We start from the raw sequence: 13,211 nt of genomic DNA, 5'->3' as shown, positions 1-13,211 counted from the left end.
GTGCATGCTTAATGAATTTGCTAATGACATCAAGGTGGGTGCAGTTACTCCAGAAGTCATGGCTGGGATTCAGGAGGACTGAGGTAGACTGGAGAAATGATCGACAGTCAATCGAATGCAATTCAACAAGGAGAGGTGCAGCCCTGCACTTGAAACAGAATAACTGCATGAACAAATGCAGCCTGGGAAATGACTGGCCAAGCTGCAGTACTGCCCAGAGGGATTGAGGTTTATAGAAGAGCATAATCTGAATATGAGCCAATATCAGCGTGCTCATGTTCAAGGGGGAAAAAAAAGCCAACAGCATCCTGGATTGCATTAGCAGGAGAGCCACTTGCAGATCAAGGGAAGTGATTCTTCCTCTCTCGAGCACTGGGGAGACCTTACCTGGAGCACTTTGTCCAGCTTTGAACCTCACACTTCAAGAAAAGTGTGGACTGACTGGAAAGAGTCCAGCAGAGCACAGCAAAAATCATTAGAGGCCTGTGAGGTAGGACTGATGAGGATGGACGGAAAGAGCTAGGCTCATTTAGCCTGGAGAAAAGAAGACTGAGTGGGGATTTGATAACAGTGTTCAAAGACTGAAGCGCGATTGCAGAGAGGATGCAGATGGATGGTTCTCTGTGGCCATGGGGGACAGCACCAGGAGCAGTGGCCTTCAGCTGCAGCAGAGGAAACTTCTGTTGGGGATTTGTGACCATGCCGGCGGTCCAGCTTTGGAAGAAGCTGTCTGGAGAAGTGGAGCCTCCATCCCTGCAACGTTTCAACAGCAGGTTGAACAGACGCTTGGCTGCAGTGGTGTAGTCAGGGAGGATTCTGTCTTGAGCAGAGGTTTGGATTTGATATCCTTATAAGCTCTCTTTTGATGCTGTTTTCCTATTATCCTATAATTTTAGGGACATTGTGGTTTTTTCCACCACCTAGCAATTGCAAATAGATAATTGGGGTAGACTTTTTGGGGGCAATTCCACCTGGATTGCCTCTGGATGACCTGATGGCTAGCCACCTGATGGGTTTTTTTGGTGGAATCCTTCCTCTTTCCAAGATGTCATTGCTTTTGGACAGGTCTGCTGCAGATGAAGCAGTCTGTCCATTTTGTGCCCATGCTCTAATGCTCGTCTACCCCTGTACCACAGACGCCGTTAACTTCGGGCAGCGTTACGTACCATTAGTGGAGGATTTAACATAGTTCCTCTTCTATACGTGATACGTCTCGAGTCGCTTGAGCATTCTCCTTCCATCCCAGTCTCTGTCCATCTTTCCATTTTGCGAAGATTGATGATTTCCCCCCCACCCTGTGTGCTTAATGGAGCAGAAGCCAGTGTTGCCGTTCTCTGTGAAGTGCCACGTTTGTGTGTTAGCAGTGCCGATGCTGTCAGCGGGAGTGTTTTGTAGCGATGAGCGCAAGAGTCTGTGCGCGCTAACAGCTGCTTCGAGGCCACGAAGCAGAGATGCTTTTTTTGGCATGGCGTGCAAAAAAGCCAACGATGATTGTCATCAGTGTTTGTGCAGAAGCCTTGTCTGGTGACTGCGTGTGGGTTGTTTCAAGGGGCGTGTTTGTCCCTGTGCACTGAGCCAGCACGAGGCTTAGGCAGCCTGGTAGGTCCACGCTGGCACCCCTGGCCATGCGTGGCGTGTGCCACGGGGTGGGATTCCCCCTTGATTAAGGAATGCCCCCCTCCACTTTGTAAATGAGCAAAACCAAGGACCTCCACAGTTGACAGCAAAATGAACCTCGTGGCCTCCATGCCAACACAGCAGGTAATCTCGCATCTTTTCCACTATTAATATCTGATTCGGTAACGCCGCCTTGGACCGATTTCTGTAGCACTTCCCTTCCCCGGTTCTCAAAGGACTGCAGAGTTTAATTAGTTCAGTTTAACAACTCCTCCATGAGGGACTGAACTCTCCTGACCTGCCCCTCCTATGCTGTAGAAGTGCGTCCCTCCCTCCTGGGATGAAACAGGCTCTTCTTTTGGTCCCAGTCACCGTGGCCTCAGTGCTCCCCACCATGCATCAAGATATAATTGATCACCAGTGTAATTATCCTCTTAATACAGGCCCTGTGTTCAGGGTGAAAATCTTCCAGCTCTACTAACTAGGGCTGCATACTTTTTTCCAGTACTTGGGTGAGGCCGTGGCTTGCATCCCTGTCTGGTCCCATCCCTCTCCCCCTTCGTCAATCCCGTAACCTGTACATGGTGATGCTGTTGAACAGCTTCATTTTTTTACCCCCTCTTCTGTCCAGAGCTTTCTGGGGGAGGAAGAAGGAGGCTATCTGAATTCCCTGTATTGTATGCCGTACTATTCTTTTGATGTCTAGTACAATTTTGCAAACACAAAACAAGTCCCCATTGGCAGAGGTTAGGAAGATAAGAACAGCCATGGACTAGGTCGGACCATAGGTCCATTTTGCCCAGTCTCCGGTGCCACACAGCAGCAGGGAACAGATGCCAAAGGGAGAGTGATTTGGGTCTGAGCGGGGTTTCCCCCGTTCCTCTCTCCCTTGCAGCCTCCAGCATTGAAGGTCCAGCAGGTTTGATGCAGAGGCCGTGCCCCTCACTCCCTGCTCAGTACCGATGGATGCCCCTTTCCTCCAACCATGTGTCCAATCCCTTTTTCGAGCCTGGCTAAACTGTCAGCTTCCACCACATCTGGTCAGGTTAGGTGTCTCTTCGGTCACAAGTTCGGGCTCAGAGATGCTAGAGAGGAGAAACCGTTATCTGGCTAGTTAAAATTGTTCATGAGACGAGTGTGGTGGTCACAGAGCTGACTGCACACCGAGTGCCCCGCGGTCCTGATCCATTGCCGCCTGGCACCGCCGTCATCCTCGCTGGGCCGGCGGTCCATCTCCATTTCACCCAGGTGGAGAAAGCGGCGTAGGGATCGACATCGGGGACCTTCGCACGGACGGTTTTCCATCGCGACATCGACTTGCCGATGTGCATCTTCCCTTTCTTTTCCTCGTTGCTGCTGTTGAACTCCGGGGAAGCATATCGGAAAGATGGTAGAAAAATGAAGCCGTATCTCATTTTGTCTGCGAGAGAATCACTTCATTTCTTTGCAGCCTTTCCCAGCGGATTCTCCGTGCCTGTAAGTTTGTAAGCCATCTAGCGCAGCAGCCTTTGTTGCTGAGTTCAGGCTACAGCTCATGAGCTCTCTGCAGTGTGTTTCAAGGAGAAAGCCTAAAGCAAAATGTAAGTAGAATTATATAATGAAGCAGCACATCTATCTTGCTATGGTAAAGCAAAAAATAATAAGTGGTGTATTGGCTAAGTATATTGCTAGAGGGGGACCTCTAGCACGCGTATTGTGCTGCTCTTTCACTGCCTTGGAGGTGAACCAGATACAAAATGGTACCAGTTGCTCCTTGAGCAAAATAAACCGCTCTTTCTAAAGATGCTTAGTGCTGGGGAAGAGATTGGCCCATACAAAAAGGCCTGCTATTTTTTTTTCCCCTTAAACTTGTTTTTCACTGTAGAAGGCCTGTGGGCTAAAACCCCCTCCCTCAAGTGCAGTGCTTGGAAAGCATTTCTAGCTGAAAATGTTTTGCATTTGTGGATTTGGAGAGAGAGGAGAGAAGTCAAGACCACAGACTCTTTACTGGCAGCTCTCTTTTATGGACGGAGTAAAACAGATGGGCAGTTTGGCTTTCTCTTTCTCTGTACTCAAGCCATGGGTTGAACTGAGGGAGGAACAAGGTGGCTCTGAGCATAAAATATGTTCCACCAACATGAGCCACGGAAATGACTCCCCCCTCAGCAGTTTGTGCCACTTTGCCACCTTCCCTCTCCTTCCTTAGTGAGAAATGAGTTGTTCCCCCACTACATCCCTGGGTTATCATTGCAGGCCATCTGGGCAAACGCAGCTTTTCAGAGCTGTTGTACCAGGTCGAGTGCAGACCTACGTCGGTATTTCTGCAGTGGTTGCATCCTGTTTGCAAGCACAAGGCCCTCCTTGCAACTAGAGGAGGAGTTGGAGCAGAACAACCCTTATCAATCTCGAGAGCAAGATAGCAGCTTCCGCGCCGCGCCAGGCCCCCCGCATACCGACTCCTTCCAGTCGCTGCCTTGTTCTGAGTCTCTAGGAAGGTGCAGCCTTCTTTGGGCAGGCCTACACAGGAGCTTTCACCTTCTTTCATCCCTGACTAGAGGCAGCACGGTGCAACGGTTGACCTGCGATGTGTCTCCGTACTGTAGCTGTTTCCTGCTACGGATGCGCATGCAGTCGTCATTGGCGGCAATCCCCACAGTCAAGGATGCTCACTCCTGCCGGTCAAGTAAAGGGTTGTAAATGAGTCTGATGGCTAAGAAGGCTGGGCCTATTGCTGCAGACTTCTGCAAATGCCACAGGTTTTTTCCTTTCCTTGCATTTCTCTCGTTTTTCTGCCTCCAGGGCAAGCCAGTTTTCCTCAAAGTAAGATGTACCTTCTCTCACAAGGCATTGCATGTACCCCTGTCCTGGGCTAGTGTTTCCCCGTTTCTGGTGTCTTTGTCACACTTCTTAATTTTCGCCTTGGAGGGTGTCCTTGAAGTGTGTCCTTGGGCATGTCCTTTGTCCTTGGGGATTGGAAGTACAGCACATACAATACCTTACACAGTGCAACACTGATTTGTGCAGCATTTAGGTGCTATTGTAATACAAGGCATTAAATCTCCATCGCATCTGCATGAGTAGGGCCAGTCGCCAATTGTGGCTAGCAAGATGATCAGCTTTTTGTCTCTGGATGGACTCTTTCTTTTTGTATTTGTATATCTTCAGTGCTAGTGCAAGGGGCTTTTTAGTTAAAATACAGGTCATCAAAGAATCATGTTGGTTTTTTTTTGTTTTTTTTTTAAGTAATTCGTATTTGTATAAACTTTTTTCCTCCGTGTGGTATCAGCTAGAGCACTGTTAAGCTTAATAATTAATAATATTAATGCTTAGCACGTTTGTCTTCAAAGTCCATTTCATACACTAACTAATCTTCTTGAGCACTGTCACCCCATAAATAGGGTAACTCTTATTTATCCATCTGGGGAAATTAAAAGAGCTGGCTTAAGTAATTTACCCAAGGCTACTTAGCAAGTCATTGTCAGAGCCAGGATTAGAATTGGGAAGTTTATGGGTTTTAGCTCTGTGTGCGGCCTTCGGGGTCTTAGTTCCTCACAATGGTCTTAAGTGGTGCTTGCATATTTGTATTTTTTTTCTTTCTATGAAAGTGTTTGCTTTTGTAATGTACTTCAGAGTAGATAAGATCTAATTAAGAATCTGATTAGCAAGACTGAAAATCCTGTTGCAAATTGCCACAGTTGCGTCAAGGCTGGGCTCAGGGTTACATTGCTGACAGACAGATTATTTTGCTTTCAGAGTTGATCGTTTAAAATTGGGAATTATATATCTCTACATATATGTATTAATGCCACGTAGGCCAGAGAGCTTGGAAATGCCCCCCCTGCAACCAAACCAGAGCAGGAGAGCAGTGGCTTCAGTCCTGCTTAGGAAAGTTGGGAATTGGCTGGAATGGTTTATTTTTGGCGGGGTTTGGTTTTTATTTTTGGAACAGTCTCTCCAAATCGTCGTATTTTCCGGGGGTCGACCTCGATGATCTAATAGGTCCCTTCCGACCCTAGAAATCTATGAAATCTCTGCATAAATTGGAGTTAGCTGATGGAGCTACACAGATGGGGCTGAAGATCTAGCCTTGCGTATTTGCAGGCGCAGGAGAAGTTAAATGGGGAATTAAAACAAAAACGGATAATTTTTCTTCTTTTTATCTGCTAGGCACCTAGAGAAGGTGGTGGGTGCCTCATGGGATTTTTGAGCAGTTCTTAGGTGCTACGGGCATCGTTGCAAGTTCAAGCACTTTGCACAGTCCCACTAAGCACGTTATTCTTTGGGCTTGATTTCAGCGTAGCGTCCGCACAAGTGACACCTCGTGTTTCGTGCCGACCCTCCTCTTGTCTGCGCAGAACTGCAACTCAGACTAGCGGAGCAGAGGAGAGCGGCTGGGTAACTCGGTCTGGGTTATCTCTGCCAACCTTGTCATTCAGCACCACTGCTCAAGCCAGTCTGTGAAGCTCAAGTGCTGTTTCACAGGGTGGTCACCCTCGCTCCAGTGCATCAACTTGCACTCGCCGTCCTCACACCAAGCCCTTTGGGTACCTAGAGACGTCTTTAAATCTGCCCCTGTGTGTGCAGTCCATTTAATTTGTGCGCTGTACAGGGAGTTTGTTAACTTTCCCCTCTTTGATGTACGAATGGCCCACACGATTGTGAGAATGAAAAACGTTTGATGAGAAAAGGCAAATGTAGTTATAAAGCCACAAATACTGGCAGAGGGAACTCCAGGGAAGGGGTTTCGACTGAAATGACTTTAAACTCCATTTGACAAAAGCGTTGACTAGATTTCCAAGTCGACAGCGTGTCTTTAAAATCAGCCGCCTCTACTGTGAGTTATACGATGAGGTCTGAATTTGGATTCGTCAGTGAGATCGGATCAGTCTCTTCTTGCTGCTCGAAGTTGATACCCGGCCGAAAGACATCAGGAACCGCACATATCAGATTGTTCTTCGGAGCAGTGCCTGGCAACTTTACTGCCTGTTTTCATGTGGCCTTACAGAACATGTTCCTCATATCCGCGCAAGAATTAAGTAACTTAATAGGTTTGGACATGCCTTGAAAGCTAAAGTGAATGTAATACTGCATAATCTTTTCTGTTGTAAAGTGCATATCAAAGGAGGTATCTTTCTTAGGAAGTCATTTGAAATCTTGGCTTTTAACTTTAGGATACCTCTGCATCATCATCTTTAACTACATGGTTTTGAAATGATGTTGTATTGCAAAAAAGGCTTACTTGCAGTAAAACTTGGCTCGCCTTTGTGTTTACCCATATTACCTGTTAAGTAATAATTACCGTAGAAATGTCAAGTATGGAAAGCTGATGAAAGATGGGACTGATCCTGTGAGAACAAGATATCCCTGTAACGTGCTAGCATATTGGAACGAGTGATGTTTCTCAGCAAAAGAGTGAATGAACATCCTGATCGCTACCTTGCATTTGTCATCCCTGGAGTTCAAAGTGCCGTATGAAGAGGGGCAAGTATCATTTTGCCTAATTGTGAGATAAGGCAGTGAGACCAGTTTTTGGGGGCCCTGGATATAGATGCCTACCATGGCAAAACTCAGGTCTGTTTTTCAGTTGCTGTTGAAGACTTTTGGAGTGGGGTGTCCTCACTGCCCCTGAATATCCAGCTAAGGGGTCTCAAGTTGGGCATCCAAATTCAGTCGCCCAGTAATGTAGAAGTGAAAATGCAGCCCAGTCTCCCGGCCTTCGCTCTCGGGGCTCTCTGCCTCCCGAGGCGCTTGGCGGTTCAGCTTCAGCAAAAGAGCTCCCGCTGAGTAATAGTAATCTTCTTTCTTTTTATTGGTAACCAGAAAGCTTTAATTGATGTTACATTAGGTTGACAATAAACACTTCCTTCCTGCCATAATCTTTCCTAATTCAAACACCACATATATGCCTGGTGTAAGTGTTAGACGCTCCAGTACCTATAGGTTGGCTTTCAAAGCAGGAAATGATGCAGGAATGGAATTATGCCTCTGATGCCTGCTTCCTGATAAGAGGTGTATCCTCATGTGGGGACCTGATATGAGCTGGTGATTAGTATATGGCACCAGATTTCCATAGCTTTGAACCAAAATTGCTGCTCTGATACTGACTGTGCACGGCCTTGGTCAAGTCACTTAAACTCGTTGTCCCTTTTTCTGTCTGCACCTTACTAAGATGCTTTGAGACCCCTGGCTGAAAGGGGCACTTGAATGCAAACGGAGATAGGAAGGAAGCAGAGACCACCACATCCCTCCTTGTAGAGGATGAGCAGGATGAATATGCTGAGGTCTTTCCTGTCTCCCTTCTTGAAAGGCTTATATTTGATTCTTTCTTTGTTTCTTGGTAAGATTATTCTGTTATGCCGCTTATGATACTGATAGCGACATGATAGCAGTCTTCAAATACTTGAAGGGCTGCCATAAAGAGGAGGGAAAGCACCTTTTCCTCGCCTGCTGCAGAGAGGAGGACATGGACCAATGGCTTGAAGTTGCAGCAAAGTAAGTTTAGATTGGCTTTCTGGAAAATCTTCTCTGTGCAAGCAGTGTGGCAGTGGAAGAGATGCTAGGCAAGTTGTGGACTCTGTCATTGGAAATGTTCAAGAAGAGGTTGGATAGCCCCTGGATGGGAATGCCCTAAGTGTAGCTATGCGTCTTTTCTACCATGGGTATTTCCATGCTTCTGGGCTTTGCTGGTTGCTCTGTGCCGGTGTGGGGGAGGGGTTGCTTTGCTCTGTAGCAGGGGACATGGCTCTGCCTGGGACCCCTTGAGCATACATTGACAACCTTTTATAGAGGCAGGACTTTGGCTGCTGTGGTTTTCCTGCTTTACCTGTGGCAAGTTAGAGTGCTATGTTGTGTCAGAGTTGAGGGTAGTCTTATGCAGAGTTCAGATTACGGTTGTATGGGATGGTTTGGACAGGGATGATCCTGCTTCAGGTGGAGGGTTGGACTAAATGACCTCGGAGGTCCCTTCCAGCCCTATTTCTCCATGACTCCCAGTTGTGGGATCGAGTGCGGAGAGCTAACATTGGATTGCTGCTCCCCACACACCTGCTTGGGTGGAGCAGCACGCCTATCCCATTGTCTTTCAGCAGGTAGCTTTTAGGTTTACATTTTTCTTCTGTTTTCCTCCCACTCTGGAGACTTGACCAAAACAAGCATCTTTCTCTCTCGTTTCACCCGTGTTAGAGCCTTGCCTCTTCGACCCTCAAGACATGATGGCAGAGTGCTGCCACAGGGGCTTTGTTGCAGGTGGAAGACCTATTTCTTTGCAAATGGATCAGTGGAGCTAGTTGCACCTACTAGGAGAAGATGAATCCTCTTGAAGAGGGGGCCTGTTGGGTGATGAGGATTTAATATGTGACTGGCCCAGGTACTAGAAAAGAACATGGCCTTCCTACCCAACTCTGCTTGTGTCTAAACGGGGCTTTTGACCTTTTCTGCCTGGATCCCTGAAGCCCTGCCCGAGGCTGGCCCCAGGATCTAGACATCTTAATAGTTTGCAGTTGGAAAGTGAGATTGCAAGGGCGTTTCAGAAACCAACAGCATTTTAAAAAAAAATCATTTTCTGTGCAGTGATCATTTAGCAGTCTTCTGTGATAGGCAGTGGAAGAGATGCTTGGGAAGTTGTGGACTCTGTCATTGGAAGTGTTCAAGAGGAGGTCACGTCACGACCACATCATGTCTCTGCATAGCCACAAATGACGGGTCCGTTCGACAGTGCCACCGTCGGCGTCCTCCAGCGTGGTGTAGTTTCTCCCTGGTCCCAGGCATCCAGTGCCGACAGCTGTTTTGTTGTTAGTTGCTGAAACATCTTCATAGACGCTGTTAGTGAATGCCAGGAGAGGGAGAGAGACTTTTTTTTTGCTCCTTAAGTTCCACGGTCCTCTTCCCGTTAAGCATCTCACCCCACACCCATAGTGCTGCCTTCCCGTGACTCAAAGAAAGCAGCAGGTTGAGTGGGACCTTCCTCTCCCTTTAGACCCATGGTTTCTGTTTGGAGAAAACAGTCTGTAGAGGAAGAAGGAATAAATGGAAGATAAATTCTTTCTGAGGGAGAAATGGGACCTAAGGAGACTGGCTGTCCAGGAGGGATACTTTATTCCTTCAAATCTGTGTTTTCCCTCAATCAATAAAACACTTGAGAAGGAACTTGTCTGCCTGGGGAGTCTCTGGAGAAGGACTTGGGCACCTGTAGCAGGGCACTGGGATGCGCCTGCTCCTTCAAGTGAGCTAGCAGCCTGCTAGGCTGCTTGCAGGTGGGGCAGGGGGCTAATGCGAGACTCACCTGAACACAAGAGGGCTTAGGCTGGAGCTGTATAAGCCCAAAGCCTAAGCCGGTCAGGGAGTCTTTCCCTGGCAGGCACGGGGTGAGGAGCTCTGGGCAGCAGGGCTCATGAAAGGACTGTAGCTTACAAGGAACCTTGCAGGCCTGGGAGCAGAGGCAGGCCCCTGGGCAGAGAAGGACTGAGCTGTTGTCAGGTAAGTGGCCTGTGTTGTATTTTGAACCTGGTGCCCAGAGAAGGGCTAAGCTGCACCAGAGAGTCCCAGAGCCCAGAGAAGGGGCGGCACGCAGGACCAGGGGTCCGAGAGCCCAGAGAAGGGGCGGCACGCAGGACCAGGAGTCCCAGAGCCCAGGGAAGGGGCGGCATGCAGGACCAGGAGTCCAAGAGCCCAGAGAAGGGGCGGCACGCAGGACCAGGGATCCCAGGGAAGGGGCGGCACGCAGGACCAGGGGTCTGAGAGCCTGGGAGGAGACTGTGTAAAGGACGAGGGAGTCCGAAGACCTAAGGGGGCCAAGTGTATGTGTAGACAACGTCATAGAGAGAACACCGGCGAGGCTTGGGGCATGGTGTAGGGGAGGATTTGGAGCCACTCAAGGAGCCCCTAAGGCAGCCAGTGCCCGGCAGAGGCAGAGGCAGGCTGAGAGGACCTGCTGGCCTCGGGGTGCAGGACTGTTAATGAGGGCATTTGGGGAGAGCCCGGTGGGGATCAACAAGACTCAGGCTCACATAGAGCTACAGGCAGCCTCCCTTTTATTAAGGTCAAGGTGTGGCTGGCAAAATCTAAGCGAAGGGATGCAGTCAAGTCTGAGCCAGATGGGGGCTGCACAGCCGCCCCATGGTCATGGACTTGCTACAGCATCCCACATTAAAAAAAGAAGATGTCTCAGGGCTCATTCTTCTTTCTTTAGCTGCTTCATGGTCTTGCCAGATGCACAGATGAAAACGTTGGATTCTCAGCAAGGGCTGGTGTACAAGTATTCAGGAAAGGACTCTGCTCTTCCAGTGCTCTAGGCGAACGAAGTGCACTGTCTGTCCTTAACCCAAAGGACATCCTTTACTTCGGAGCAGGACTCCAAATTTGTGGTCGTGCAGGGAATAGGACCTGAGCCTGTCTCTCTCTGTCTGTGCTGTGGCTGTCTTGCTGCTCTGTGCTTGCAGTACCTGGGAGCAGAAGTATCCTTGAAGTACTCTGGGCTGGTGAGATGGCTGGTGCTGCGAACGGATCAAAAACCTGCACCTTTGAGACCATCTGCTGTGGGGACGGCAGGACCAGACAGCAGGCAAGGAATGGCTTCTGTTGGAGTCTACTAAGCTACCATTTGAGGGTGTTTATAGGGAACAGGTGGTAAAATAATGATTTTATTTAAGCCTTTCTCTCAAGGATTTTTTTTAAAGAGGGTTACGCACTGTGAAGCAATGGAGCTGATCCTCCAAACGACTGTTTCATGCTGGCCTGGGCATTGCTTTCTTTTCCCCAGCCCACGTCTCCCTCCAGCCCCTCGTAAAATCCAGAGGAAGCTGGCTGATACAGTACGGCTTCTCTGGACAGCTGCCTTGTTTTACTTGCATGGGCTCCAGCCTTTCGGATCGTACAGTAAGCCGTCTCTTCCTGCAGCCTTCCAAGAACAATATGGATTTCAAATATCATATAATTACAGCTTCAAACCTATCATTTTTGTGTTGCTTTGGCTTCTGGCTTTATGGGCTAAGCCTGCCCTGCTAGTGAATTTCCTGTTTCTCGGTCACAAAGGTGAATAGCGTGATGCAGATGAAAATTCAGATAAGCGTAGGTTTTTCTATCAGGTCCCTAGTCGTGTTCAGTAGGGAAACAAACCTCTATTAATCTTCCTAAAAATGCCGCTCCCGGCCCATACCCCCACCTCCTGAAATAGTCTTGTCACCTTGTTTCACAGGTAGTAGCTCAGCATAACGTTGGAAATGCTCCCGTGCCCTGTTACCACCACGTTGGTTTGAAGGCTGCACTTAAAATGCGTTTGGGGAGATTTTCACCGGCGCAGGGAGGTTAGTGAGGGTTATTTCTCAGCTGAATCGCTGTCCTCTGGCCTGCTTCTTGGGAGCATTTGGCACAGAATAACGCGACCGTAACATTTGCTCTCGGGAAGGGCCACAGGTCCTTTCGCAGGGCTCTTGATCTGTTAGACGATACAACAAACTTTAAGGATTGCTTTATGGGGAGGGAGAAAAGGCTGACAACTTCTAGGAGTCAGCCTGACCTAGTTATATATCCCACCCTGCATTCACAGGTTTCTGAGGCAATTTTCACTTGCAAATGCTTCTTGTATGGTGGTATCTTTTTTTTTTTTCCTTAAGTTAACTTTTCAAGCGAGTGAGCTTTCTCTTGCTACGGGCTTGTATCAGGATTACTCACTGTGGCTGGGTTTGAAGCAAGTTTCCCTCCGCTGAGAGCAGCGGGGGATTTTCAGAAAGGCGTAGATCTGCTGCCATTGAGGTTGACTGTAAAATGCCCATTGGTGTCGGCAGTAGCAGAATTAGGTAGCTGAGTGCTTACGAAAAAAACCCGTTCCCTGCCTCCAGGACGTTGACATTTAAACCTGGGGCCTGTGATCTTGAACACTGCAGCAGACCTGGGACCCTCGCTGTATCCTCGCGGGCGTCTCTCACTGTGCACTTTAACAGGTGGAAAGGGTGAGTTCAAACAGGTGTTGGGAGGCCGCGCTGGGTAATTCCTGTTTCACAGGAACAGAGCTGAATGTGAGGAGGTGCTATATTGGTATAAATAATAGCATTAGTAACAGCAATATAAAGGGTAAAGGAAAAGATGTGGGCAAGTGGAAACCGAATGCAACTGGTAGGACAGTGTCATGCATTAACCACGTTTGGACAGTCCATTTCACGGCCCCGGGAATGGAAATGTTGCGTGGTAGGAGGTTGCGGTTCAATAATAAGAAATCAAGATTTCGGACTAACGGGTCATTTGAGTGAGCGCAGTTGTGGGGATCAGCGCGAGACTGACAGCCCGGGGGGCTCACAGCGTTTGTGCGGGGAAGGTGCGCGCAGCGGGCTGTGGGGCAGCTTGGCGTTATCCCAGAGAGGTACCAGTTTTGGGCCGTATCCACATTCAGCATTTCTTCGTGGCTTTTCTGTTGGCCTCATTGCCACGGCCCCCTCAACGCCTGGAAATGTGCTCTAAGACAGGGGGAGGGGTAATTTTTTTGCTTTCTCCCTAAAGCCAAGGGTATCCTGACCTGCTCCATGCCGAGCCTTTCCTGAAAGGCGATTGCTCTGGAGGCGAGAGGGGCAGTTCAGCGTGCTGCCATTCATGTTGTGCTTTTGTGATGCTGGTTTTTTTGTCTC

General features: G+C 48.7%; 1 protein-coding gene across 20 annotated transcripts in view; it reads left to right on the top strand.

Annotated features, from left to right (window-relative positions):
- NCOA1 (nuclear receptor coactivator 1) overlaps positions 1-13,211 on the top strand; it is a 277,952-nt gene that overhangs the window by 97,809 nt on the left and 166,932 nt on the right. The window lies entirely within an intron of this gene.

The sequence above is a fragment of the Crocodylus siamensis genome, chromosome 1 (genome assembly GCF_052110815.1).
Source record: "Crocodylus siamensis isolate JL-2025a chromosome 1, ASM5211081v1, whole genome shotgun sequence".
NCBI classification, from domain to species: Eukaryota; Metazoa; Chordata; order Crocodylia; family Crocodylidae; genus Crocodylus; species Crocodylus siamensis.
Note: the sequence above shows the minus strand (reverse complement) of the source record. Positions and strands in the feature narration are given on the sequence as shown.